Consider the following 23,989-nt stretch of genomic DNA (forward strand, 5'->3'; position numbering starts at 1 on the left):
AGCTCTAGAATACCAAGTAAAATGATGGAAAAAAAAGAAATAGGAATAAAAAGGCAATAGTGTTTGAAGAGCTCAAATTATAGGATAAAATACAAATATTTAAAGCTATACAATTAAAAGGTAAATTAGTGCTACAGACTGGATAAGGATGGATCAGAAATAATTAAAGTTATCATCTTAGTGCTTAATAAAGTGCTTGGGGAAGAGCTCTTTATTTGACCAGCATGGCTGTGAACACTGGGAAGGGGTTTAGCAGAAATTAATGTCAGACAAACGTCTTATACCATGTACCACAATAAGGTGGAAGGTAAGCTACCAAAATATTGACGATCATACCATCTGAAAATAGGGGGAAAAAATCAAGCACTTTTCACAGCTATGCCTAGCTTATGGCAAACATTCTAAAGAAAACTAGAAACAGTCACAAAAGATGAAATAGATGATTTCAATTACACGAAATCGAAATACTTTTCACCAAAAAAAAATATCAGGATAAGAAAGAGGGCAATGGTTGATTGGGGGGGTGAGGAGAATGTGTCAAATATCTCAGATAAAATATCTATTATCCAAGATGTACAAATCCATGCAACCAAAAGTCATTGCCCAGTGGATAAGTGATCAAAGGATATGATAAACAAAACAATTCTAGAAAGAATTACAAACTTAATAACTATAGGAAAGAATATTCCAAGTTACTCAATAAGAAAAATTCAAACCAAAAAATGACTGAAGCTTTACCTCAAATTGCAAAGGTGACAAAGGGTGGTAATAGACAATATTGAAGGGACTGTGGAAACATAGGCATGCTAATGTGCTTTTGTTAGACCTGGAAATTAGTCCTACTTTTCTAGAAAGCAATTTGGAATTATGTCAATTGCACAATATAGCTGAGATACCATTGATAGGACATGGCATTACACACACATACACACACACACACACACACACACACACACACACAACCAAGTAATAGATGGTTTTATATGTATTATACATATACATGGCAAAGTATATTAATACATGGACATATATGTATGTGCGTATGTGTGGTGTGTGTGTGCATACACGTATAGTGAAGAGGGAAGAGTTGGAGATAATTTCAGGGTTCTAGACATGAATGACTGGGTGAATAACAGTGCATAGACTTTAGTAAAAGTACGAGAAGAGGGATACACAGGTTAGGGAGAAAAATAATAAATTTGAGGATGAGGTTGAACTTAAGGTATTTGGAGATGTGGGTCTGTGGCTCAGAAGAGGACTCAAACCATTGTAGAGCCATCTGAATATAAGGAGTTATTGAAGACTAGTAGGAGTGGATGGGATTGCTAAGAAGGAGGGCAGAAGATTAAGGACAGATCTTATGGCCAGATCCCCATTGCATGATCATAAGGAAGATAAGGAGCCAGTGGAATTAGAGGAGTAGGGCCAAAGCAGAACAGCATAAAGGTCTCAAAACCCAAGAAAAAAGAACTGGTAGGAAGTGATTGGCCAAGAGTGACAGCAACTAGAGAGGGGAAGGGATTGGGTGACTGAGAGATTATTGAATTTGATGATTTACCGATGACTTAGAGTAATCTCAGTGAGAGATAAGAGCAGATGCCTGGGAAAGGAAAGAGTGGGAAGGGAGAAAACGGAATCCTGGGCCATCACCAATGCCAGGTAGCCCTGTTTGGGCCCCAGGTTCACCGAAATTGAGGACTTGTCACGTAAAAAGTCCTGCCTCCCTTCTTTGGCCATCTAAGTCTTTATGGTATCAGGGGAAAATAGCAATCCAAGTCATCTTGACTTGATATGTAACAAAAGGAGTCCTATTAACATGATTTTTCATGTTTAACATTATCAGCCTTGGTCTTGCAGGAAAAATCAAGAGTTTCTGGAGTGAAATATTCCTTCCTAGTTTCAACTTGTCCCATCTTGTAAGGTATAGCAGCTATTATAGCTTAATCAGATTCCTGGGACGTTAAGTGATCATACATATGCTAACTTTAGGACCTCCTTCTCAAACAGTGAGCCAAGGATATCATGAAATTCTGAAATTACAGAATTGTCTAGAATTGAAAAAATGATGGCCCTTTTCTCTCCTCACCCAATCTCCCAACTTACACCTATGCTCAAAGACTTTTGGGTACTTTTTTCCCCCCTTTGGTCGATGAGTCATATCTGACTGTTCATGATGCCATTTGAGGTTTTCTTGGAACAAATACTGGAGTGGTTTGCCATTTACTTCTCCAGCTCATTTTACAGATGAGGAAACTGAAGCAAATAGGTTAAGTGACTTGCCTCGGGTCACACAGCTAGTAAATGTTTGAGGCATGATTTGAACTCAGGAAGATGAGTCTTCCTGACTCCAGGCCCGGCATTCAATTCACTGTGCCACTTAGCTGCATATCTATATCTATAGATGTCTATATCTACGTGTGTATGTGTGTGTGTGTGTGTGTGTGTGTGTGTGTGTGTGTGTGTGTGTAAACTAAAATTATCAAGAAAAAACAAACATTTGGATATGCAAAGAAAGAAAAAGCTTTGGCACACAGTAAGCACATAATAAATGCTTATTGACTTGATTTGTGTAAAGAACTTTAAACTCTTAGTATACCTAGTTCTTTTTAAAATAAGTTACCTATATGTCTGCCACCTATCTAGCTAGCATTTATACAGCACTCTTAAGGTTTTCAAAGCACTTTATACATACTCTCACAATAACGTTCTAAGATTAGCCCCATTTTGCAGATACAGAAACTGGGGCTATAAGAAGACTTGCCAGGTCCCCCATCTAATAAACATCTGAGCATAGATTTGAACCCAGATCATCCTGACTCCAGAATCCTATGGGATAGGCCATCTATCTGCCTTAAACCAATAATCTTATGACCCTAACATCTTCCTTCCTCAAGAGGAAGTACTGTTAGTATTAAATCCTAATGGATTTTAACCAAATAGACTCAGAGTGCTCAATGGAAGACAGACATCCCCAGTTCCTTGAAATCCAATCCAGTTCTTTTTCCATGGCAATTCATCCCACTTAGCAATGACTAGCACCCAACATCTTCAGGCACAGGTTGGGAGGTAAAAATGGAGCATATTCTTCTCAATTCTAGACAAGGAAAGCTGACAGTTAAGAATTCTAGGGCATCCTTAGCTCACTAATTGTGAAGAAGTCTTGAAGTTAGCATATGAATAACCACTGAGAAATACGTGGTCTGAGCTTTCCTCTTCTCATTACTTTCAGTCAAGATGGCTTCTGAGCTATTCAATCTAAAGGAGACAATCAACCAACTTATCAGTCAACATTTTTAAGCACCTACTATGTGTTAGGTATTATGCAATGTGCTGGGGACACAGAGACATAAATGAAACAATCCCTGCCCTCAAGGAACTAACATTCTAAAATGAGACTGATGACAAATGGTCCACTTTTTATAGCCCATGAAGGCAGGGTTGAAATCTCGCTTGAAGTTAATGAATATCATTGGTAGAGATATTTCCACGAAGTTTAACTCAAGGCTATGGCTGAGAAAATTTCATTTATTTTTTTTTTCTTGTTCCTAACTATAACTATTTTATCCAAGAGGCTTCCTAAGTTCTAATTAAACCATATGCTTCTTAAGGACAGGGATCTCAAAATTCCAAATTCATTCAAAGATCTGCAGACACTAAGAAATATAACTCCACTTTGCCTAATAATCTCAGTGGGGAGACAATGAATCAATCAATCAACAAGTGTTTTTGGAGCACTTACTGTTTGCCAACTACTCTGATTGGCACTGCAGAGTGAAAAAAAAACAGAAAAGTGAGATGGTCTCTTCTCTCTGCTCCCAAAGAGATCACATTCCAAAAGGGGGAAGGGAAATATAGGTAGGGTCAGCTACAGTACACAATGAGAAACTCCGAGTGGAATTTTGGAAGCATTGGTAGCTCCAGTGCTGATGGCTTGTGGGTCTTGAGGATGTAGGAGTAGAACAAATGACAAAACACAGTTGGCCAGAGACTTTAGTAGCAGGATGGATGCTTAGGTATGGAGATTATCTATCTTATCAGAATGACGGCATATAGTTGGTGACTTCACATCTCTCCTCAGCTGGGGGAATGGTGAGGCAAGATCCAAGAACATTGGGAATGGAGAAGTGAGTCTAAAGGTCCAAATGAAACAGACGTTACTCTGTGGGGGTGGGGATGAGAGATGTGAATGAGGAAGTCAGTTGCCAGTAGGAGGGAGAAATGCAAAGGTGAAGGGAAGAAGAGATCCCACTGAGATTTGGGTGTAGATGGGCTAGGGTGGGCTTGAGTCCTTATCTCCTTGGAAAAGAGAAACAAATGAAAATCTATTCAAGAAATGGATATATTGACATTGACAAATGGGGACATCACGAAGGGGAAGAAGATAAGAGGTCAGGAGACAAGAGACTGGGTTTGGCTATCTACCAGCTTTGTGGATGTGGGCATATGGTCTCCTGCCTATAGGTAACAGGGAGTCAGAGAGCTAGGTAGTGAGGACAGAATGCAGAGCTTTAAGAAAGTTGACCTGAAAATCATGCTCAGGATAATTTTGAGGGAAGTAAGAGGAGAGTCAGGAAGGACTACCTAGGGGATGGTTACACTGATTCAGGTAAGAGATAATAATGTTTTGAGACATAAATTATAAAGGATTTTGCTGATGTTGGTAGGAATGGGGAAAGAAAGAATGGCCATGTCACTTCTTTACTCAATGACTTCAGTGTACCCTTATTTTTGTCATATAGAGACCTTTACAACCTGTTTCCCATCTACATTTCCAATATTATTACACATGATTTCCCTTCACATATGGTCTGCTTTTGCCAAACTGACCTTCTTACTGTAGCTCACTCATGACATTCCAACTCCCATGTCTGTACATCTACAATATCCACCCCCCAGACAGGGGACGTCATCCCTTCATCTCTTTTCCACCTGCACATGTCATCTTTAGTGATCCTGGTATCTTTCAAAGGTCTGTCAAATCTCACCTCCCACATGGAAGCTTTCCTGATCAACTAACCTTCTAGTGCAGGGGTGGGGAACCTGGGGCCTCCAGGCCCCATGTGGCCCTCTAGGTCCTCAAGTGAGGCCCTTTGACTGAATCCAAACTTCACAGAACAAATCCCCTTAATAGAATTGGTTTCAATTAAATGTAATCCCCTTAATAAAAGGATTAGTTCTGTGAAGTTTGGATTCAGTCAAAGGGCCTCACTTGAGGGCCTGCAGGCCACAGGTTCCCCACCCCTGTTTCAGTGTCTCTGGCCCCTGTCCAATGACCTTGCAATTTGTGTGTGTGTGTGTGTGTGTGTGTGTGTGTGTGTGTGTGTGTGTGTGAAAATCCTCCTTTAGAATATAAGATCCTTGAAGTCAGGAATTAGTTCACTTTTATCTTAAATCCTCAGTAGCTAGCATAGTGCCTGGCACATAGTAGGTGCTTAGTAAAACTATTGTTGATTAAGTGATTAATTATGCACAACATAAATTGCAAACAAAGACTAATGTGATATGAGGGGAGATGGGGAGTCAAACTTGATTATTCGGGAGCACCATAATACCATGGACAGAGATAAGAAAGTCAATGGCAGGGAGCCAGCTCTGTTGTTACCACTGACATCTCCATGGAAATCAACTATTATCCATTATACCACCTAGATTTCATCTCAATAACTCAGGCCTAGCTGAATAAAATGTTTTTAATGCAATGCAGGACATATTTCATATGAAACATTCAGCAATGATAAAATGCATTTGCAAGAGGAAGGTGGGAACTTGTGTATTACTAAGTGGACATAATGGGACGGATATTTCTATTCCAAGAAAGCTGCTGTTAGTGGTATATTTAGCCATGAACTACATCACTTAGCAGAGACCTTGCAGCAGTCAATTTAGCAATTTTTCATTTCAAAATGTTAGTGAAATAGTTGGTGGTTGTTAGAGTGTTTTCTTTGTAACTGAGGGAAAGGTCTTTAGTGAAAGTAATATATAGTTCATCTAATAAGAATCAGACCTTGAAGGTTTTAAAAATAAGAACTCAGTAAGTGTATTAATTTCAGTACAATTCAATTTCACTCTTTTCAATTAAATGCATTATTAAGCACCTACTATGTGCTATACCAAATTAATCGGAGGATTGGGAGAGGACCAATGATTTCACTAGGATAGAGAACTCCCAGATAAGAAAACTCCACAGCTGCCCCCCTCTATACAACAATGGGGGGAAGGGAAGAGAACACACATTTACACAGCACCTACTGTATTCCACACACTGTGCTAAGTGCTTTATAAATGTTATCCCATTTGATACTCACAACAACGCTGAGAGTGCTGTTATCCTTATTTTACAGTTGAGGACACTGAGACAAACAGAGGTTAAGTGAGTTGCCCAGGGTCACAAAACTTCTTACCAAAGGAAACCACTGTATCTGCATAAGTGACTCCACTCCATCCCACTGTCTCTTCTGTCATCTCCCTCCCACCCACCCCCAGCCACTCATATTCAATTTCTTCCTCTCTATTGGCTGCTTCCTCGCTATCAACAAAGATGCCCATGTCTCCCCTACTCTTAACCCCCCCCCAATTGATTCATCCCTACATCCTGGCTAGCTATTTTCCCATCTCTCTCTTTCCTTCTGTAAGTTAGCTCTTTAAGGCCATCTCTACAACTGGTACCTCAGCTTCCTCTCCTCTCCCTTTCTTTTTCTGTCTCAAAAGTCTGGCTTCTGACCTCATGATTCAACTGAAACTTCTCTTTCCAAAGTTATTAATGACCTCCTAGTGCCAAATCTTTTCCTTCTCCATCCACAGTATTTTGCTTGGTGATTCCATCAACTCCCATACATCCAGTTATTGTCTCTATGCTGATAATTGTAAAATCTACTTATCAAATCCCAATTCCCTATCTGGACTTCCAGTCTTTCATCTATGATTGCCTTTTGGATATCCTCAACTCAGCATATCTTGAACTGTCCATATACACTTAAGTATTACCTCTAGTATCAGATATGAAACTCTCTGTTTGGCAGATTGATGTCTTCTCCCCCTGGTACTTTCCTACTTTCCAGGCCCCTCACATATTCCTCCTCTCTGTGTACTCTGCAGTCTAGCCATACCGATTTTCTCACTGTTCTGGACACAGGCCATACCATCTTCTATTTCCCAACCTTTATACTCACAGTTCCCACCCCTGGAATGCCATCTTTCCTCACTATGACTCTCAGAATGCCTTATTTCCCTTACGACTCATGTGCACTCCCTTCTGTTCCCCAAGTTGGTTGTGCTCTCCTCCCAAATGTTCATTACATATAAACTAACATCTATACATCCATTTGTCTTTGGTAAACTGTGATCTCCTTGAGGGCTTTGCATCCCCAGTTCTGGGAGTCCAGTGTGACATGTGTCAGGCTCTTCATAAATGGCTGCTGATTTTTATGACTTTAGGCATTGTGCTTGGCCTGAGGTCACAAAGGCCAAAACAAAACAAAAATTACCACAACGATCTCTGCCACAAGAAAATCATCTTCTACTGGTGGGGAAACAATATGGACACAGACAAGGAAATACTAATGATAATTTCACCAGATTATGTGTGTGGGGGGGGGAGGGCACTGCTTGCTAACAAGGGGGATCAGGGAAGGTCTTCAAGCCTATGTAAATGGTCTGGGGGGGGTGTTAAAAAATTCGCCATCTCATGAAGAACTTCCTAGGGCCAGCAGGATCATAGATGAAGAGTTGGAAGGGACTGTTAGGGCCAATTACATGATCTCATCTTTTTCCAGATGAGGAATCCAAGACTCCAAGGTGAAGTGATTCATCCAAGATATTATATATCTATATATTTACAGTTCTATATCTCTCTATACACACATACATAAACACATATACATAAATCTATACATAGATATGCATGTATACAGACAGGTATGTATGTGTATATGGAAGCAAGTGTCAGAACTGATTCTGAGCCAGCTGTCATTCCACTGAGCCACACTTCACACACAGATCCTGGGGCATAGTAAGTCCTTAACAGACACACAATGACCTCTTGACTTCCCCACTGCAAACCCAAACCATCTGCTCCTCAGATGGATGGTGGCCCTGGCCTTCATGGGCTTTGCCACAGCTGGTTCTCTGCTGGTGTGACCTTTGAGAGGCCAGTCACCTACACTGAAGCTCCTTACCCTGGACCCTCCTGGACTTACTCACATTGATGTTGAGGGGCATCAGAATGTTGGCAGTTTCTTTCTTAGGGCATGCTCTTATAAAATAAAATGGCCAGAATTTTCTTTGAAGTAAAAAGATTCCCTCATCAAAGTCACTACACCCACAAGACCTGAAGGACACCAGGGCTAAGGATTCTGCTGAGTGAAGTCTCCCAAAGACTACTTACTTCACAGGGAGCAAACACTTTACTTTTGATTCGTAGGCCACCAGGTTCTAGAATCTCTCTGGAGTGACTTTTACCTTCAATAATTACCCAGTGTTCTTGGTGACATGTAGACATATCACATGGCTCACTCCCCACTTAGCTGGAACATTTAGTAAACGAAGAGGAAGGATGAGCCTTAAGGCTGGACAAGAGCATCAAAGTTCCATTATGGAAGGCAAGGAATGTCAGGTTTGTGTCAGAGTCAATAGAATGCTGGATTTGGACTCAGGGAATCCCAGGTTCAAACACAGCTCCCAGGCACATCATTTAACCTCTTGTCAGCCTTAGTTTCTTCATCTATAAAATGAGGGTGATAATGGTACTTACCCCCTACGGTTATTTTGAGGATCTAATGATATGATAGTTGGAAGGCTCTTTGAAAATCTTAAAGTGCTATGTGAACGTTACCTGTTATTGTTGTTTCTGTTGCTATTATTATTACTATTATTATTATTTTTCTTCTTATTTTGTATCAGGTCAAAGACAAGCTTCATAGAAAGAACAGCATAAAATCACTCTGCATCAAACTGGAAGCTTCCCTATCAGTTATTGGCATTTTAGCTGCTCTTCAACAGTCACCATGCCTATTTTTTACCCTTAAACAAAACAGTACCAACAATGTGCCTCTCACTGGACAGACTCACTCTCCTGGCCTCCTGCTTGCTCTCACTGAGCTGACATTTGCCCTCGTCCTGCCTCCCCTGGCTGCTTCCAGCAGCTGAAGTTTCCTCTCTGGCCAGCTTCTTGAGTCCATTGCCATTTCTGATGTTCAGGTACTTCACGCCTTTGCTTTAAGCCCTCCAGTGATGGGAGCCTCACTCCTCCTAGTGCAGCACTCCACACTTGAGGGCTACTCTCATTCAGTTCCAATCAATTCAATGATCCCCTCTAAAAGCAAAAGCAGGAGAGTGTTGGAGGATATACAAGAGAATTCTCAGCTTCCGGGTCAATTTCTTTCTCCCATCTCACAGTCTCACAGTCATTATACAAGGTATGCCACAAGTCTTAGGGTGATGGCATTTTGGGAAACCTCCATATTTTCTTAGGAGCCAAGCTTAGTTTGGAAAGAACCTGAGAGGTCATATTGTTCCACCCCATTTTTTAACAAACGAGGATGCCTCAAAAGCAAAAATGCCGTCTAGAGTGGAGCTCCAGGAGTGAAAGCAGCAACTTGCTGGAGCTCTCCCCCAAAGCCCTCCAAATACCTATAAAAATGGCTCTAAACAAATTCTAGAGCAGCAGAACACACAAAAAGACAGAGTGCAACAAATTTCCAGCCGAAGACAAACTGGATGGTTGATTGGAAAGGTGCACTCCATGGGCCGGGAGAGGAACCAAGTTCAGTGTGGGCGCACAGGCAAAGACCAGGCCTCAGCAAACTGGGAGCAGGCCTCAGGGGACTGAATCATGGACAGTTGTGGTGGTTTCCAGACTTCTGAACCCACAAATGCCAAAGACAACTTAGAAAATCAGTAGGAAAAGTCTGTGACCACCCTGAGAGAGAAATGTGTCCCCAGTCCCAGTCCCAGCAAAGCCCTGGGGTAGTGGCTGCTTCTGGAGCTCTCTGTCCACAGACTGAGGGGGAATCAAGTGGCTGATCAGAGGGGCATGGCAGGGATCTCTTTGCCAGTGCTGAGGCAGGTTGTTTTGCCTGTGTTTGGATCTGGGTCACAGTTTTGGCTGGTGGTCCTGGGGCAAGGAGGAGCACTTAGCATGGTGGAGCTTGTAGTGACAGTGAAGAGCGAATCTTCCTCACAGTTCTAAGGCAGAAAAGAGTGCTTTTGGTCACTCATAGACAAGAGCACAGGCCAGGAAAGGAATAAACACTTCACCTTTGATCTTACCACATTAGAAGAACTGAAAATTTACAAGTCCCTAGAAGTATCTCTGAAAACTGCTGCACAAAACCCCCAAAGCTTGGGATGGTACATTCTCCACACTGGAAGCAGTCCCTCTACCTTAACAAAGAATTTAAACTTTAAGTAATTGGTTGGGAACATGAGCAAACTTGGCAAAAATAAAGTCAGACCATAGAATCTTTTGTTGGTGACAAAAATGATCAAAACATACAACCAGGGGCAGCTAAGTGGCACAGTGGATAGAGTGCCGGCCCTGAAGCCAGAAGGACCTGAGTTCAAATCGGGCCTCGGACCAAACACTTGACACTTACTAGCTGTGTGACCCTGGCAAGTCACTTAACCACAATTGCTTTTAAAAAAAAAAAAGAAAAAATGTAAAAAAAAAAAAACCAAACCAACATACAACCAGAAGAAGACAACAAAGTCAAAGCTCCTACATCCAAAGCCCCCAAGAAAAATATGAATCAGTCCCAGGCCATGAAAGAGCTCAAAAAGGATTTTGAGAAGCAAGTAAGAAGTAGAGGGAAAACTGGGAAGAGAAATGACAGTGATGCAAGAAAATCATGAAAAACAAGTCAACAGCTTGCTAAGTGAGACCACAAAAAAATACTGAAGAAAATAACACCTTAAAAAATAGCCTAACCCATATGGCAAAAGAGGTCCAGAAAGCCAATGAGGAAAAGAATGCCTTAAAAAGCAATATTGGCCAAATGGAAAAGTCCAAAAGCTTACTGAAGAAAGTACTTCCTTAAAAATTAGAATGGAGAAAATGGAAGCTAGTGACTTTGAGAAATCAAGTTATTGTAAAGCAAAACCAAAAGAATGAAAAAATAGAAGACAAGGTGAAATATCTCATTGGAAAAGACAACTGACCTGGAAAATAGATCCAGGAGAGAGAACTTAAAAATTATTGGACTATCTGAAAGCCATGATCAAAAAAAAAAAGAGCCTAGACATCATCTTCCAAGAAATTATCAAGGAAAGCTGTCCTGATATTCTAGAACCAGAGGGCAAAATAGAAATTGAAAGAATCCACTGATCACCTCCTAAAAGAGATCCCCAAAGGAAAACTCCTAGGAATATTGTAACCAAATTAGAGTTCCCAGGTCAAGGAGAAAATATTGCAAGCAGCCAGAAAGAAACAATTCAGGTATTGTGGAAACACAATCAGGATAACATAAGATTTAGCAACTTCTACATTAAGGAACCAGAGGGCTTGGAATATAATATTCCAATGGTCAAAGGAGATAGGATTACAGTCAAAAATCCCCTACCCAGCAAAATCGAGTATAATCCTTCATGGGGAAAAAACGGTCATTCAGTGAAATAGAGGACTTTCAAGCATTCTTGATGAAAGGACCAGAGCTGAATAGAAAATTTGACTTTGAAAGACTCAAGAGAAGCATGAAGAGGTAAACAGGAAAGAGAAATCATAAGGGATTTATTAAGATTGAGCTGTTTACATTCCTGCATGGAAAGATGATATGTGTAACTCATGAGACCTTTGTCAGTATTAGGACAAATGGAGGGAAAAATTATATTAGATAAATGGATAGATAGATGGATGGATAGATGGATAGATGGATAGATAGATAGACAGACAGACAGATAGATACATAGATAGATAGATAGATAGATAGATAGATAGATAGATAGATGGATAGGTAGATAGATAAGATGGCACGGGGGGAATTGAAGATGAAGAGGTGATATCTGGAGAACGAAATAAAGGGGTGAGAGAGGATTATACTGGGAGAAGGAGAAAGGGAGAAGTAGAATGGGGTAAATTATCTCACATAAAAAAGACAAGAAATGGCTTTTACAGTGGAGGGGAAGTGAGGGAAGTTGAGAGGGAATGAGTGAATCTTATTCTCATCCAATTTGGCTTAAGGAGGGGATAGCATACACACTCAATTGGATATGGAAATCTATCTTACCCTGCAGGAAAATAGGGAGAAAGGGGATAAGAGAGCAGGGAGTTGATAAAGGGGAGGGCAGATTGGGAAAAGGGGAAATCAGAAGCAAACTCTTATGAAGAGGGACAGGGTCAAAAGAGAGAATAGAATAAATGGGGGGTGGAATAGGACAAAGAGAAATATAGTTAGTTTCCCACAGTATGATTATTATAGAAGTGTTTTGCATGACTACACATGTATAACATGTATCAAATTGCTTGCCTTCTCAATGAGGGTGAGTGAGGAGGGAGGAAGGGAGAAAATTTGGAACCCAAAGTTGTAAAAACAAACATAAAAAAATTGTTTTCACATGCAACTGGGAAATAAGATATACAGGCAATGGGGTATAGAAATCCATCCTGCCCTACAGGAAAATTGAAGGGGAAGTGGATAAGATAAGGCTGGGATGGGGAGGGGAGAGATAGAAGGGAGCAGAGATAGAAGGGAGGGCAGATTAGGGGAAGGAGCATTCAGAATGCATGCAGTCTTGGAGTGGGGGAAGGGACAAGATGGGGAGAATATTTGGAACTCAAAATCTTGCGAAAGTGAATTTTGAAAACTAAAAATAAATAAATTAATTAAAAATTTTTAAAAAAAATTGAATGGAGGTCCAGAATATAAATGTTGATTGATATCTCTAGTCCTTACTTCTTACCAGGCCCTGCTCTTGGGAATTCTCCTCTGTGCATGAAAACTTATTTATCCTGGGAGATCACTTCAGCCTTGGAACTCCCACCTTCTCACTATCCTTTACCCTGGGGAGCCCTGCATTCCTCCATTTGGAGGGTGGAGGGCTTTCCCCAGAACCTCCACTTAAGGCCCAAGCCAGGCCAGTCATCTCTTCATTTCCCTCCTGGCTTCACCTCTCTGGTTCTCCAACATGCTTCAATGTAGGGTATCCCCCTACCCCCTGTGAACACACACTTTTCACCTTCCTTTTATGTGTTGTCTTCCTTCCTTAGAATATAATCTCCTTGAGGTAAGGGACTGCCTTCTTTTTGCTCAGCACAGTTTCTGGCACATAGTAAGTGTTTAATAAATGCTTGTTAAGTGACTGACTACCAAGAGTTAAAATGAAGGCCTTAGGGATATAAAGAGAGGCATTGTAGTCTAATGGAAAGAACACTGGGCTGAGACCCAAGACACTTGGTTTAGCATTTCTACATCAAATCATTTTGTGTCATTGAGTAACTCACTTAACTTCTCTGAATGTCAGTTTGTCCTTTATAAACTGGATAATGATATTTATGCTACCTACCTCAGAGGACTGCTGAGAAGAAAGCATTTTGTAAACCTTTAAATACTCAGTGTACATGCAGGTGCTGTTATTTATTGGACTGACACGTGACACTAAATTGGGAAGGATACCTGAAGACTAATTCAAGAAAAGAGCAAGATGGTACAAACAACATAGGGTAGATCTGATTAAGGCAGAAAAAAGACCTGGAGGTCATAGTGAAACAGAAACTGAAACATGAATGAGAAATAAGGTGCTATAAAAAAAATTAGATCTTATAAAATCCATGACTGGAATATGACATTTAAGGGAATATGGCAAGTGATTATGGAAAAAATTCTCTTCTCCCATGACAATGTTCTCAGATCCCTATTCAGTTGCAAACCTATTGGTGAGTTAGGGGAGGGGTATCCATCCCAAGAATATAAAGACTTCCCCTGGCAGAACAGATGGATGAGAACATTTTGTCCTTAGAGTCATGAATTCGGCTTGGAGTTTTGTCAGACACAGAAGACGCCAAGGCCACCTCAGACCATTGGCAGGCTTTTTGACTTTTGTCCTGCCACTGGACTTCAATGACTCTGGGAGAGTGAGGTGACCACTTTGTGCCCCTCTGCTTCACTTCAATCCAGTTTACTCGTGAGTTACGATATCACCGTGTGATGTTGTTACCTTCTTTGAAAATGAAGGGTGAACAATTCAGTCACATCTTCATTACAAATGATAGATCCACACATGTAGGGTCAAGGGGCCTTCGAAGCCACTTAGTCCAACTTTGTCATTTTATAGATTAAGAAATTGAGGCTAGACAGAGGTTGAGTGACTTGCCCAGGGTAACGCAGCCATTAAGTGTCCAAGCCAGGATTCAAACTCCAGTGTTCCTGATCCCAAATCCAGCCTTCTCTCCAGAACAGTACTTAGTGATATTTTCATTTTTAAAATGTGGAAAAACTGGAAAGGACCTTGAGGAAGACACCAGAAATGACTAAAGAGGCGGCATCCGGGGCTTAGCTGATCGAAAGCAAAGATCAGCTTAGCTCTGCTGTAAGATGCTGTGTTTCTAGCCTACACCTTTCCTTAGTAACAGCTGGCATTTGTGTAAAGCTCGAAGGTTTGCAGACGGCACCATCTCCATTGTCTCACTGGAATCTCACACCTGCCCTGAGGGAGGGAGGGACTGCTATCTGTGGTTTCCAGATGATGAAACTGAGGCACAGAGAAGTCACATAGGTAGGATGTGGCAGGAGCAGGATTCAAAGCCAGGGCTTCCTGACTCCATGCCCTCTATCGCAGGGGGCTGCCTCTTAATGGGCTCTCCATTAAGTGTGGATCATTGCAGAGGAGACAGAGCAACATCGATTTTCTCTGTTCGAGATCCAGGGGTTTCTACCCTTGTGCTTTGACAGACAAATGAACGATAGTCAAGAGACCTCGGGTTCTCTCTCTGTCTGCAAGCACAGCACTCAAAACCAAATCTGATGGAGAACGCGGCCGATGTTCCTATCAATGGGACAAGGATGTTTTGTTTTGTTTTTTTCATACGATGATAATTAAGAGCCCTGGGAAAAAGTCTATAGACCAATTGAATTAAGATGATCTCTGAAAGAAGCAAATGGCTCAGAGAAATTTACCCCCCTCCCCCACACAAAGCTGCTGTCTTTCTTTCACAAGCCTCATCTGAGTCTGGGTCAAGTTCATGGAACAGTGGACTACCTGAAGGATTTGTAATACTGATGGCAGCTGGTCATTGAGAGAGCTCCTGAAGGTTTAAAAAGTGTTGATATGCACACCTTCCCATTTATGCTTATAATAACTCTGAGCCAGGTATAAGGCTTAGCCTGCAGTTGGGATTTCATTGTTCTAGGGGGGTTTCTGGGAAGGAAATAGCCTCTAGCAATGAAGATGGGCTCCTCCTCTGTATGCTCAGTCTTTAGATGTGCCCGGGGCCACCCATGGGTGGTACATGTCATACTAGGTCTCAAAGCTGGGTCATTCTGACTCAGGCATAACACTGCCCACTTAAGCACCTGTCTGAGCTGGATACGTTAGCTTTTATTATCCCCATCTTATAGATGAAGAACTTTGGAATCAAAGAGGTCAAGGGAATAAGCATTTACGTATAGAACCTACTGTGTGCCAGGTACCATGCCAAGTATTTTTATACATGTTATTGATCATTACATCATCGTTTTCATTAACTCCTCCCTTCTTCCAAATTCCCCTCTTACTATTGGGAGCACCACCAACCTCCCCACCACTTAGACTCAGAAATGGGTGTTAGTCCCCACTTCTCCTTTGCTCTCATCCCACATGTGCTGCCCATTGTCCAATGTGCTCACTTCTACTCCCACAACATTTCTCTAATCAGCCATCCTCTCTCTACTCCCCACCAACCTCCCCTCTAGTCAGGCCCTCAGCTCTACTCCCTTGGCCTGATGCAATGACTTCTGGAGTCTCCCTGCCTCCCACCTCTCCCAGGGCCAATGCACCTTCCACACATGGGTGCTGAATGGATCTTCTCCAAATTTAAGTCTGACCCCATTAGCCTCCTTCCTCAACACACTGCAGTCTCTCTCTCCTGCCTCAAGGATGAAATAGAAATGGTTTGACATTTAAATCCTTTCACAACCTGACCTCAAGCCAGCTTTCCAGCTTTAGTATATATAATAAATTACAATATGTTTCATTTCATTCCTATCTCATCCTCTAAAAATTCTGATTTTATATGTTTTGTATATGTTGCATGTTTGTATGTTTTATAATAAAGTCATGTATGTATATAATTTAAAAATAAATAAATGTACATGTATTGGAGATGAATACTCAAATTTAAAAGATTTATTTTTAATTTATTTTGAAGCTGATGGAATAGGCAATCAGAAAATTTCAATGCCACTGGTTTAATGAAAGAGTAACTATACATGGTCTATGGTTATGTTGTTATGGATTTTTGTTTGATGTTTCCTCAAATCATTGCTACGGAATTAGACTTGCAGATGTCAGAATACTTGGGTAGGGGAAAATGATTTTTTTAAAAAGAGAATCAGAATATTAGAACATGACTTTTGAAGTTGTTCTCTGGCTACGTTCCTTCATCAGGCTGGCTGCTCCTTGGGCTGGGCAGCAATACCCAACACTCAAGTTGGAGCCAGAGCTCTTTCTCAGAATGATTTTGGGACCACAAACACTGTTTTTGAATGGCAGGTTAAATCCCAAACAATTTACCAAAGTGAATTCCTGAAAAGTCCAGGAATGCTGAGGAACTGGAGGCCACAGGCATTGATGCGACCATGCTGAACAGGAATGAGGCGCCCTGACTCTGCAGTTTATAACTCTTTAATTAAGGATAAAACCTCTTACTGCCTATGACATGCTTGAGTTCAGCCCATCCCAGAAAAGCTGATTGAACATTCTAGTGTGTGATCAATAGGCCCTCTGCAGAACATCAGGAATTAGCAAACTAAACAGTACTTTGCTAAAATAAATGACCAGTGGGTCATGTCAGATCAGCTACGGGCGAAGGCCCAGACAGGTGGCCAGATGTGCGCGCCCACACATGCACACATACACTGATGTAGAACTGGTGTCAGGCAAAGGTACGAAGACGTCAAAAACATGCAGACAGGTAGACATACTAGGTCACAGCGTCATGCCCAGAGTAGCTACTTGTACATTTGTTGGATGAATAAACACTCTCCCTCTCCCCCCCCAAAAAAATACAAATTTCATGCACTCTCTAGAACATTTATACCCAAGTCTTATAGATATGCTGAGTGACTGGAAATATAGGGCAGAGTAAAGTTGTGGGAAGAGAGCTGGATTCAAAATCAGATGACCTTGGATGAAAGCTAGGCTTTTCCATTTATTATTTGATCTTAGGTCAAGTCCAATAACCTTTCTGGTCCTTAGTTTCTCCATGTATGAAATGAGAGGTTCAGATCAATTAACTGCTGATGTCCCTTCTATAACTAAATCTATGATTTTCCAATTTAGAAAAAAAAATGGAAGATATGGTAATATAATAAAATACAAGAAACACTTATTAAGTACCTATTCTATACAGAGCCCTGGGCTAGGTGTTAGAACTGGTACAAAGTTTAGATGTAGCAACTCCTACCCTCTTAGGGCTTCCAATCAAGAAGGGAGTTCACTCACACACAGGTACAATAACATATAGCATTACTTGATGGATACATTACAAAAGTAGAAGACAATTAATAAAAACACTTATGAAGTGCTTACTGTATGCTAAATTCTGAGGATACAAGGTTTTTGCTTGTTTTGTTTGATTTGTTTTTGAAGAAGAGAGACAATCCCTGCCCTGGAGACCTTACCTTGATGAGAGAAAATAACACATATAGAGGAACAAAGAATAGAGATTGGTGTTCTGGGTGGAGTCTAAGGGCCAAGGTTATCACCAACAAGGATCAACAAAGGCTTCTGGGAAGAAGCATCATTTGGTTGGGATTTTAAAAAGTAGATCTTCATTAATATCTTCTATTTTTATTTCACCTACATTTCTTCCTACATCACTTCCCCTTTCCACCCTGAAAGTCATGACTAGGTTTATTTATTTTTTCTAAGTAAACCATCATATTATCATCATGTAGGGATATTTTATTGTCTTCATGTTTTCAATAGTTTTGTCTTATTGCTATCACTTTTATTTTTTAGAACTATATCAAATAATAGTGGGAAGAAGGGACATCCTTACTTTATCATCTATTTACTAAGAAAGCTTCTAATGTTTCCCCATTGCGAATAAAGATTGAATTTAGTTTTAAATTTACCATTTTAATGATACAAAAATCTCCCTCTATGTCTATACTTAATAGAGTTTATTTTTTAAAAATGAGTATTTTACTTTATCAGAAGCAAAAGTCCCCCAGAGTCCATCTGGTCCAAAGGCCTCATTTTACAGAAGAGGCAGAAGGCCCGGGGAAACGAAGCCATTTGCCCAGGTCACATAGGTAATAAATGGCAGAGAAGGATTTGAACCCACATGCTCTGACTCCAAAACTAGAACACATCCCACCACACCACATTGGAAGAGAAGTAGTATATGTTATGGGAGAACATTCCAGAGTATTAGATGCAGCCATGGGGAGAAAGAGGATGAGAAATGGGAGGGAATTGCAAGAGGATTGCAACTGGATGGAAGGAAAGAAGGCCTCAGTGAAGAGTATCGTTAATGGAGGAACAGAAAGAGGATGCAGATTTCAAGGGTCAAGGAGGCCCTGGGAGAAGAAAAAAAAAAGGGAAAGCTCTAGAACAGATAGCAGAGTGTGATAACAGAGTGTTTGCCAATAGCAAATGGTGAGTAAATGAACTAATTCATGGAAGGTGCTTTGCAAACTCTAAAGAACTATGCTTGCATCATTTATTATTAATATAAACTGCCAGAGCAAATGCAATAAATTTACAAGAATAAAAAACAAAAAAACCAAAAATATACTTTAGAATTTATATGAAATGGAATGGAATAATATTATGAAATTAAGGGACATTCTAATCTAATCCAACAAGCATTTACTAAGCACCTAATATGTCATGTACTGGAAATAAAAAAAAATTAAAATAGTCTGTCCTCTCGAAGACCTGGTTCAGGGACTAGCTGTATAAGATGTATGCACAGAGAAGTATGTACTTGATAATATGAGCAGGGAGAGACTGGTAACAATTTAGGGACTGGAAAAAAGCCTCCTGTGGGCAGCTGGCTCCTAACCTGAACCTCACATGAAGAATGGGATTGTAGGCATTGCGTATAATCTATGCCAAAACACAGAGAGGACATGGTCTGTTGTTGGTCAGTTGTCAAGCATCTATTAAGCACTTACTGTGTTCCAAGCACTGTTCAATTCTCTAAAGATGTAAAGAAAGGAGAAACAACCAGGTGGTCAGTTTACCTGGAACACAGAATATGCAAAAATGGTAACATGAATCAAATCTAGAAAGGTAGCATTAGTCAGTTTATGAAGACCTTGGGATGATGAGCTGTGGAGCTCATATTTTATTCTCAAGGCAATAGGGAGTCATCTGAGCTTATTGGGTAGGGAGGTGTTAATGCCACATCTGGGCTTTAAGAAAGTCATCTTGGGAACAGAGAATAGATTGGAATGGGGAGAGACCAGAGGCAGTAGAACAATTGAAGGATGATTACGATAGTATGAGTAAGAGGAGCTGAACTAGGGTGGTGTCCAAATGGTAAAGAGAAGGGATCAAGTGGTATGTGAGGTGAGGGAGAGTGACAAGTCACGGAGGATTCAGTAGTTGCAAACCTGGATGGCTAGAAGATGGTGGTGTCCTCACCAAACATTAGCTCCTCAGGGGAGTGGATTGATAATGGTTCTCCTTCCACCTAACACACTCATATTTGAGGATTAGTTGGGTGTGATTCCTAAAGATCACAAAGGCCATTAAAGTCAAAGGACATTTAAACGACACCCTGAAGCTTCCAGATCCTCATCCTCTCAGGGAAACTAAAATTCTGGAGGAGATATTGACCTTTCAGCATTTAAGATAAATGCAGGGGCATAGCTGGATTTACTAAAATATTGTTAGATTTCAAATACATAAAAAAATTATAAATGTACATATATATGTATATACATAGGAGCATATGCACATATATACATATGTAGACACACATGCATATTACATGTGTGTGTGTGTGTGTGTGTGTATATATATAATATATATATAATATATATATAATATATATATATATATATATATAATATATATTATATATATATATATATATATATATGTATGTATGTATATGTATTAGAAAAATATTTAAAAAAAACCCAGCAGCCCCCATGGTTAACTTGCTTAAAGACAGAAATGCTCTTATTGATCTTTTTCTGAAATTATTTTCTCATGGTACTTCTCCTCTCTCTACCCTGAGCATATCTTATTGATGCTTCCAGCCAATTCTACCACAATGAAAGAAGTAACTGCCAGCCCTTCCCTACACACCTTTCCATCATGGGGAAGAGCAGTGCCTGGATGTTTCCATAGAGAGGAGAAGGTAGATGCAAGATGAAAAAAACAGGAGTCAAATCATGGTCCTCTTTTGTGGTGATGGGAAGGTTTAAGAAAGCTGGCTGATTATTAATAAAAGCCATTTCTTAATGGGGGAGGGAAGGAAGGAGAAATTTGTTAAAAATCTCAAATTTATTCTTGGAAAGGCAAGAAAGTCATGTTCTTAACTGGCAGCCTGAAAGTGATTACAGCGTAACTATTAATTATGCTGTCTTCTTGCCAGATGTTTTGAGATAGCATGACTGACTGGTAAAAATCCTTGATAAAATAGGCAAAATAAAGAGCACAGACAATTACCCATATACAGATATAATTATGAATCAACTAAGGAATTCAGTTCTAAATGAACTCCTTCAAGAAGAGCTGCAACATCTCCTCAAGCCTCACATGCTGTCAGCTAAGCCAACCTACATTGGTAAATGAATGGGCTAGTATAGAAGATGCTTTAGAGAACATTTTAAAATAAAAGGCTAAATATTCCTGGAATATCATTATTGAAATCCAACTTTGAGGAAACATCATTTTAGGGAGGTGACCCTGTGTTCTTAAAGGTCCTACCAGTGGAATGCAAGCTCTGGAAAGACTTCAAGTGTGGGTCCATTGATAGTTTGTGTCTGTCATTCATGAATTAGCTTAGCTAAGGTTAGGGAGGTTCAGAACTTGGCTGACAAGAGGGGGATGACATTTTTGTCTATGGTAACTCCCCGAGCCTGACTTCCTAGGGCATACAGTGAAGCAATCCACTTTAGTGCAGAGAGGGTCTGAAAAAAAAAAGCTAGACTCATGAAGCATTGATGTAAATATGATTGGAAAATTAGTAAACTATACAGAATTAGAACTCCCCTGAACCTGAAGGTGAACTCAAATTCATTTCTTGATGACCACTTCAACTACATGAAAATCAGGAATGTGGGATTATGGAGTTCAATTAACACATGCACCACATCAACTTGACTATGTATAAGCCAGCTGAAGGACATATCTCCAACAACATAGCTGTCAGAGCTCTGACCTTTATTTACAGAGCTAGAATTAGATGAAGCAAAATATAGTTCTACATTTTCTACATGAGCTACAATTAGAATAGGTAATAATAAAAAAAAGAGATCTAGGAAGCCTTTAGAAACTGGATGTTGTCAGGAAGTATTTCCTGTCCCAATTTGTGATTTCTAGATTGGCTACTTTTTTTTATTAAATTATGAAAGAAGAGAGTCAATGCCAAGGTAATGTGTTGAAAAGACTTTCTGGTGAAAGGACATTATCAAATTTGCTGCCATGTTTCTAATAATATCTGCCCTATTTCTAAAGATTTAAACTCTTTAAAATGTGTTGTTCAATTATTTGTAGTCATTTCTGACTCTGTGACCCCATTTGGGGTTTTCTTGGCAAAGATACTGGAGTGGTTTGCCATTTTCTTCTCCACCTTGTTTGTCATTTCCATCAGCTTAATGAGTCAGAAGGTTAATTACTCCCCTCTTAAGAGGGAACCTAGGTATACAGAGTTGACCATATTCAAATAATTCAATAATCATTTGCTAAATGCCTATTATGTCCCAGGTGTCAAGGTCTGGGGATACAAATATAAAAAGACAGTCCCCACCCTCAATGAGCTTATAATCTAATGATGAAGAGAACACAGGAAAGGAAACTGAAACAAGGTGGGGGGCAACAGGAGGAGTTTCCTGGAAGGTTATGAACCTTCTATAAAGGAAGGCTTTGGGAAGAGTTAAGTTCACTACTCTTTAGTCCTCTGATAAGAGGGGAAATACAGTTGTATTTTTATAAATTTATATATGTGTATAACTGAGGGCAAGTTGAGAAGGCATTGAATATCAAAACCTGAGTCAATCAGCATAGTGATGCTATTTCAGTGATCAGATTAAATTTTTTTTAGTGGGTAGGGAAAGCAGGGCAGAAGACAGCATTCCATAGAGTTAAATTCCAAGTAGTATTGTTTGATGGGAAATGGGTAATAACCCTCCCATGAGAGGCACTAAATTTGTGTTAGACAGATCAGCCTTGGAAGTAGCAAAAATTGGATTTGAGTCATGATGCTGACATACCATTTGTGAGGTGACAGACAAGCCATTTTTATCTCTCCATGCTCCAGGAAGCTCTCTAAAAATATAAGTTGCAGAATGGACATTCTCAATCAGGAATCAATTAAGCACCTACTATGTGCCAGGTGTTTACTGCTAACCATTGGTTAATCTTTGGTTAACAATTACATTGGGTTCATTTATACGTGACGCCATGGTTATACAGTTCTGTCTTACCCTTATAGCTTCCATCCTTTGGGGTATGCTTAGCTACCATTGCTAGTCAAATTCATAGCAGTTTGGGGTGGATGTAGTTTTGGACATGCCTCATGATTGGAGATGCCACCTACCTACTTCAGAGAAGACATAGATATCTTCTGACTGATACTTGAATGGCCATGATGACAAGTGATTTCATAATATCAAGAGACAACAATGTCTTTTTATGGGCTGCTGAGCTGGAACTCCATGGATATATTAAAAGAGGTGATCCCTGTTCTTTAGCCCTCTTCTTTCTGCCAGCCTCGCAATGTAAAGGACCCCATTCTGAGCTCTCCTGAAGTCAATGGGGATGCTCTTTCCTCCACCTGCTACCCATGAGGTTATGGCCATCTAGCCAAGCTTGTCCAGGATGGGGAAAACTCCTACCTATGTTTTCTTTCCTTTGGCAGGGGGCCTTATGAGATTTCAAAAGTCAGCCTCTTTTTTGGCTTTGTAGCAATAGACAGTATTGACTACACAGAAGTACAGTATGACCCTGGGTAAGGCTCTCAATCTTTCAGTGCCCTAGGAAACCCTCTAAGACTTGAGGTTACAGAGAAGGTGTCTACCTACATTACTAAGAGGTGTTCACACACAGGTCTATTCTCTATCCCTAATCAAGGAATAGGGACTAAGAAATAGTTTAACTCTTTTTGTCTAAGATATCCCATCAGCCAAGATGAGTTCTCATGATCTCATTTACACAATTTTGAGGACCACTCTAGGGGTGAACAGACAGATTCAGATGACAGTACTCAAATATTCCATAAAGAAAGCTCAGAGCTGCTTTTCGGCTCTTTCTGATTCATGGTGAAGGCTTAATCTCTGACATTTTCTTTTCAAATTACCCCCCCCAATGTAATTGACTGACCTTCACAGTCACTGTGAGATCTCTTGACCCCAGTCTTCATTCCTGTACTCCTTCAGATGAAAAGTACTCAAGCAATCTGCCTGAATCATAGCAGGAGCAGCAGCAGTACACAAGAAAAGAGGGCTGGCAACCATTTCAGGAAGACTTGTGTTCAAATCCTACCTCTTACATATACAGGCTGTGCAAACTCTGGGGAATTAGGTAATTCTCCAAGACTCTAAACTGCAAGAAAGGTGCTGGTATCCATTGGCAGAGGGAAGAGGGAAATTCTTTAGGAGCAATTCCTTTTCTGGTTAAA

This window comes from Phascolarctos cinereus, unplaced genomic scaffold, assembly GCF_003287225.1.
Source record: "Phascolarctos cinereus isolate Bilbo 61053 unplaced genomic scaffold, phaCin_HiC Scaffold_1;HRSCAF=81, whole genome shotgun sequence".
In the NCBI taxonomy this organism is placed as follows: domain Eukaryota; kingdom Metazoa; phylum Chordata; class Mammalia; order Diprotodontia; family Phascolarctidae; genus Phascolarctos; species Phascolarctos cinereus.